The sequence below is a fragment of the Chinchilla lanigera genome, unplaced genomic scaffold (assembly GCF_000276665.1).
Source record: "Chinchilla lanigera isolate Chin_1 unplaced genomic scaffold, ChiLan1.0 scaffold00011, whole genome shotgun sequence".
NCBI lineage: Eukaryota > Metazoa > Chordata > Mammalia > Rodentia > Chinchillidae > Chinchilla > Chinchilla lanigera.
The window spans coordinates 127,380-134,376 of NW_004955412.1; positions in this window are offsets into that span (position 1 = coordinate 127,380).

Here is a 6,997-nt window from a genome sequence, read left to right on the forward strand (position 1 = left end):
CTTTTTCTCCTAGTGGTGCAGCAAAAGCAGCTGCTTTTTCTCAGTCTCTTTGTTTTCTCTCCTTGGCCTCCTCCTCATCATGGCTATAGAATACTGAGGAGGTTATTCTTACTAACATCTCAAGTGAGCTATCTGGGGTGAAAGCCATTCTTTGTAGCTTTTGCATGAAACTTTAGATGCCACCAAACCCTCCTGAGCAAACTCCTGAGCCGAGAGAACAGCCAAGCGGGTCCTCATCTGAAAACGGCAGTACCTTTTACACGACTCCTCCCCTTGGCATAGCTGACTACACCAAGATTCCAACCAGCAAAAACAGATGCTGACATGCAGCCTATGGGCACCTTGATGTAAAAGTTCTGCCTGAACAGAACTGAAGGTATTACGCTGGACAGTAAGATTTTCTCTGGACTATGTATAGGAGTTATGTGACAGTTATGTAATCTGACAGAGCGAAGACTACGCCCCTCAAAGGCAGAGGCAGAAGGAACAATGAAGAGCACCATGCAAGAATCAGGAAATACTTGCTTCTAACAGGGAAACCACCAGCGTTTCTACAGACTTCCAGAGGAAGTGAAGGGTAAGCATGATCCCCTACCCATAAGCAGGGAACTTGAGTGTTTTTTTGTTCCTTACACTTCAAAGAACCTACAAAATAGTTATTTAAACCTCTTTCTTCGTTAGGAAGCAGTTACAAAACAAACTGATAAAAACAGGCAATCAGGCAATGATTTTTTGAGTCTATAATCAGGTACAGATCAGTCTATCAGTATGTGGCACACTTTGGATACAGTCTAAGGCAAACAGACATGGTCCTGACTTTTATGAGTCTATCCCAGGCTCTTTATCAATTTCAGAGTTCTACTGAAATAAATATATAATGATAACTTTAAACTTCAGTTTCACAAAAGAACTAATTACGTAGATCATCTTTATAAGGTGATGACAATTAGGTCCTAATCTAGAGGTCAAGGGTCCTGCAGGAACTCATGTTAATGTATTAACTCAGTATTTCTCATATTGATCTTTCTTGCCCCTCTCAAAATACTCTAGATTTATCCAGAAAAATGAACTTAAACGAGATTAATAGATTTTGCTCCTTTGTTTCTCTCTGTAACTTACAAAAATAAAATTTAAAACACTCTCCATGTAACTGAATGAAAAACAATTTCCTGGATGACTCATCACTTGAAGTGAACAAAGCATTAGAAAAACTGATGCTGAGGAAGAATCACAGCTTTATGAAGAAAAATGTGTATGGGGAGATTTGCTGCTTTACAAAAATGAGTTGGTACATTTATTTTATTAACTAAATTTATCTTTAAATGTTTGAAATTGTTTTGACTCCAAAAATATTTTCTTGAAAAGGAGATATTTAAATCTAAAATACATTTTTATTATAAATGGAACTACAAACTACCACATTTAGATGAACATAACAACTCCTTTAGTTTTAACCATTTGATAAGAGAAACTGGAATAATTTCATTTGTGTCAATATTTATTTATTTAGCAAACATATCTTGAACATTTGCAATGTGTAGTAGGCAAATGGTAGAGATCCATACAACTATAGCATCTGATATACACCGCAGCAGATGCATACACAAAGTGATGTGGGAACACATCATTTTAGCAATTATCATTTACTTAGTCATGTATGTATGGTTTTCACCACTATAAATAATGTGATGATGACCCCCCCTTCTTTTTGAAACAGGGTCTTACTTGAAACAGGCCCAGACTTGGCCTCAAATTCACAGTGACAGTTGTAGGGTCCTCACCAAAAAGAAACCATTCCTTACAAAGAAGTCCAAATCAGACTGACCATTTCAAAAGTGATGCCATTTAAAAAATACAACTGAGTATAAATGATGATATAACTTAAAAGTTATGTTAGCTTTCTGGTGTGTTCAGAGAATAAACAGTTCTCCTAGGCAGGCCACCTGGTCTCTGACCCGGACTCTTCCCATCCGACTCTTACACAGCTTCCCAGCTGGACTTCCTCTCAGGCCCACGTGCTACATTCCTCCCAGAAGTGTTACTAACAACACAGAACTCATCCATATCTCTGCTTAAGAATAATTACTATAAATTAGCAAATAATAAAGGTTTCAAGCACATTTTTGGATGTTGGTTTTTTACTTTTGGAATTATTTTTCAGCTAATGAAAAAAGTGATAAAACATTTTTGTTCATATATTGGCAATATTCAACAAGAAATTAGAATATTTATTACCTAAACCCCAGTAAATCCACTTCTAGGAATCTTCCTAAAGAAACTATCTTAAATACTGCTGTTATGGCTCCTGTCGACATGTCCCCTCAAAACTTCATGTGGTCGTAGGTGGGCCTTTTCAGAGGTGGCTGGATCTAGGATATGTGATGCTGGGATTGTGTGGTGATGGGATTAAGGGTATGTGACTACTAAATTAGTCCACTGATTGATCTGGCATAGTCCTGGGTATGAATAACGGGAAGCTGCACCCTGGGTGGGGGTGGCACTACCCAAAGGGCAGGTAGCCTGGAAGGGATAAAAGAGAGACAGGCTGTTGCCGCTGCCACTGCTGCTGCTGCTGCTGCTGCTGCTACTGCTTCCTTACTACTTTGCTGCCTTCTTGTTTCTCCTCTACAATTTCCCTCTACCCTGCCACCTTGCCTTGAAGCCAGCCAACTATGAACTGAACCTCTACAAACTATGAGCTACAATAAACCTTTACTTTTTTAAATTGGGGTGGGATATGTGGTATTTTGTCCTAGCAGCAAGAAAAGTAAGACAACCACAAAATATGCTACCAAGATGTTCATCAGCTGGCTATGGTGGCACACGCCTGTAATCCCAGCACTGAGGAGGCTGAGGCAGGAGGATCAGTGTGAATTTGAGGCCAAGTCTGGGCCTGTTTTCATCTTGTGTAACTGATACTTTAAAACCACAGAATAGCAACAACCCATTTCCCCTTACCATAGCCTTAAGAAGCACCATTCTCTTTATGCTTTTTATGTAAGCATACTCTTCACATCACAGCTGAGATTCCAGCCTTCTCATTTTTACACCATTAGGTCTACCTCTTTCTGGTCAATCTCTCCTTAACTCAGCTTTCACACAAACCATTCAACCTATTAACTTTTGTTCACTTACTTTTACACTCTTCCTAGGTGTTCCCCACACTCCTTTCTTCATAAATATTATCTAAAGTGAGCATTCTCTTGCATAGCTTTCATGTTTACACAAACAAAATGCCCCTGAAATAAGTGCCACCATATTGGAGTAGTACAGTGGAGCAGGTGAGGGGGAAACATGAGCTCGAAATATAAAAATGAGCACACCATGCAACTTCTCAAACTTTCTTACATTTAGCCATGAGCCAGCTCTCCTCTGCCCTAAGTCTGGCTGTGAGGCATTCTGTGATACCATCTGGATGCAGTATTTGTACCTTGAAATTCTATGTTCAACTAATCTTTTACTACAAACCACCTGGTGCTGCCCACTTTCCTCAGTAGATTATAAAATCACCACACATAGCATTAACCCTGGTTCATACTCACGGAGTTATCTTTGACTCTTTTTTTCATGTGTGTGTGTGTGGCGCACGTGGGGGGTACTGGACATGGAACTCAGGCCTTTGGACTGAGCTATATCCCTGACCCTTTTTAATTTTCATTTGAATACAGGGTCTCATTAAGTTGCCCAGTTTACACTTAAACTTGTGATCCTCCTGCCTCACCCAGAGTGCTGGGATTCTAGTCATGCACCGCTCCATCTGATTGTGACTCTCTATCATAGAACTCTGCATTCAGTTGCCAAACCCAGTAATTTCTTTTCCCCAAACCAAGTCTTCAAGTCATCCTTTCCAGCCCCTTGTCTATCACAAGAATTTCCCTCATGCTAAGAAGTATTTTCCATCACAACGAAGAATAATGTCAATTTCAGGACACAGCTTTTCTTGCTGAGAGACTCTGAAAAGATAACACCTACAAATGTAAAAAATGCAAAGGATAATATAAAATAACATTTTAATTTTTCTTCTACCCATTTTTCCCAATGTTGAAACTCTCTCCCAACAAAGACCCAGACTAGATAGAATAGCTACATTTCCTCAATAGATACTACATGAGAACAAAAATTCAAGCGTTGTTCTATAACTGAAAATAACTTGCAGCCACACTAATTTTGAGGGCCAAAAATTTTGTCATGGTTTCCATTCTTTATAAAAAACAGCTAATAATTATTCTTAAAAGTAAAACACTTTGACAACAATAGTAAATTTTATATAATGCCCTTTAAATCATAAACCTGCTTTAGTCTCTATGAAAACTGTAACCAATAAAGAAGCACTTGGGTTTTTTAGCTGTACTGTCCACTACAGCAGCTTCTTGGCATATGTGGCTATTTAAGTTAATCAACATTAAATAAAGTTAAAAATTTAAAGCCTCACCTGCACTAACCACATGCCCAGGGTTTATAAGCCACATATAGGCAGCATCTCAAACACCGCAAGACAGCCTACTGTATCACTGCCAAATGTTCCATCGTACAGTGCCGCTTCACAGCATGGTTCAGCTATCGAGACAATGCAGACAGAATGTCTACAGATTCAAGGACGAACATATGCACAATAAATATATATTAAGGTATTTCCATGGACATAAAAAACTAATTTGGATGTTAAAACTGAAAAATAAAACCAACAAATTATAGTAATAGAAAAATTGGGAGATGACATTTGTCAGTTTTAATTTGATACAACTCTGAAATCACCAAGAAGTAAATTATCTAAAATTTTGACTCTAATGTTAAAGAGTAAAAAGGAGTATAAAAGAATCTAAGAAGTTTTAAACAGCAGCAACTTTATGATCTCCAAGACAATATTCTAGAAATTATCTAATGTTATCCCATGAAATCCCATCATTTCAATAAAAACCAAACTAGAAACTCTACTATGTATCAGTGGTATGTATTCTACGAGATGATTGTACCAGTACTGCAGTACTATGATCTCAACAATGCTACCATTAGAAGTTCTTTTTTCAGATATCTTGTCAAAGATAATAGAAGTTATACTTGAAATTAATAAACTACAATTATTACTATTAAGTAACTGTTGGAAAATAAAACACTAAAAGGATAAAGTTGAATTATTCTCAGAAAATTACTTATTTCGACATTCAACAGCTAAGGAATTTACTAGAACACTTTATATATATTAATCCCAGTAGAAATTAAGATACTTGGAAGAATCTCTTACAAATTATGAATCTTTATTAGTAATTAGCAAATTACTTGCCTCCTAAAAGCTTGACTGCCAATGAAAATTAATTGCTTCATTTTAAGCTAAATGCTTTAAAATAAGTCATCAGATTTAACTTTCACTTATCTTTTCTTCAGTTTATTAGAATACGGAATGCAAAAAACACCCATTTTTATCCATCAAGATGTAAAACCTGCTAATGTATTTATCTCCATAGGAGAAAAGATTATTAATAGTAAAATGTGTAGTTAATTTTACAAAGAAAAGACTTTTTAAAAACTGCTTAACATTAAAAAAATTCTGGCAAAGTGAAATGCAATCTAACTCTACAGAGCTTCCTAATCTCAGTTTTTAAAGATATCATTAGGAGAAAGTTCACTTGATAGCTTTAATATTGTTAACATAGTATTGTCTTAAATATGAACCACATGGCCCCTACAAAATTTTAGTTGTGAATATAATAAAGCCAATTATAACTGTCAATAACAATAATGCATATTAATATGCCATTTTGGCAGAAATACACAAAAAGGGCAGGGATGGACAGGTAGCTCTATGCTATGAAACAATGGTGAATGCCTTGTTTCTTTGGCAGACAATTCCAGGTAATATTATTTGTAGAAATTAATGACATCAAGAAAACTGCTGTAAAAACTCTCTAACCCTAGAGAAGAAAAGAACAGATTCTGAATTAGACTAATTGTAATGGATCAGTGATTTTGCAAAATAAATAAATAAATAAATAAAATCAACTCTAAATGTCAAGTGGTACCTAGAAGATACAGCTATTCCTACCATTCTTAGAACAAAAATCCAAGACTATTTTAAAAAACTGTGAGTTTTCCCATGATAAATTTGAAACATTTATTGGCATTTCCAATGTTATAAAAGCTAAGATCCACAGTCACTTGATGGACAAGACCAGGAAACAAAAAAACACCAGTAGCACCAAAGGTGACAATCTTCCAAATCATACCAGCATCTGTCCTCTTGTTTGGAACCAGAGTGTTTCAAGGAACTACTAAGCCTCGGGAGCCCAGCTAGGCACTACAGAGTGTCTCAGAAGTTCACTGACACTTTAAAGAGCGCTGAAATTCGACATCCTGGGAATCTCATCTTATTCATAAAGCCTGAAACTTCAAGAGTAGACTCCTCTTAACTGAGATTTTAACATCAAGGCTATCAGGTCATACCTGCGACACTTGCAATTCTGTACAGTCACCTGAGGAACATCACAAAGACGCTGTTAACAGGAGAATTTAACCTGCTTTGACAGCGCATATGGATTTCAGTTTTTTAACTTGAAATTGCAAAATGTTTCTACTCAAATGTATTGTACCCATCAACGGTAGTCCAGCAATTTCTCTTATCTCCTCTCTCTAGTACTTTTAGCCAGCTTCTCTTAGGCTGGAGCAGTAGTTTGTTTGAGTACTCCAACCTTACTATGATATAGAAATGATCAGCAGCACTCTTTGTAGTGAGCCAGTTAAGTATTCAAAGATGAATGAACCTCAAGAGAAAATCTGGCCTCACAAAAATATGTAGCTGGAAAAGGCAGAATATTTTAATATCCTATTTGAATAATTCTGGACATTTTCTGACATTATCGTAAAGCCTGACAACTGGTACCATTAGAAATTTGTTGCAATTTAGAATTGCAACCACACTGATAAACTCTTTAATCTGTTACATTAATATTGACTGACTTATTTTATACTTTGAAAGAATTGCTTTACCCATGCATGATTTTGT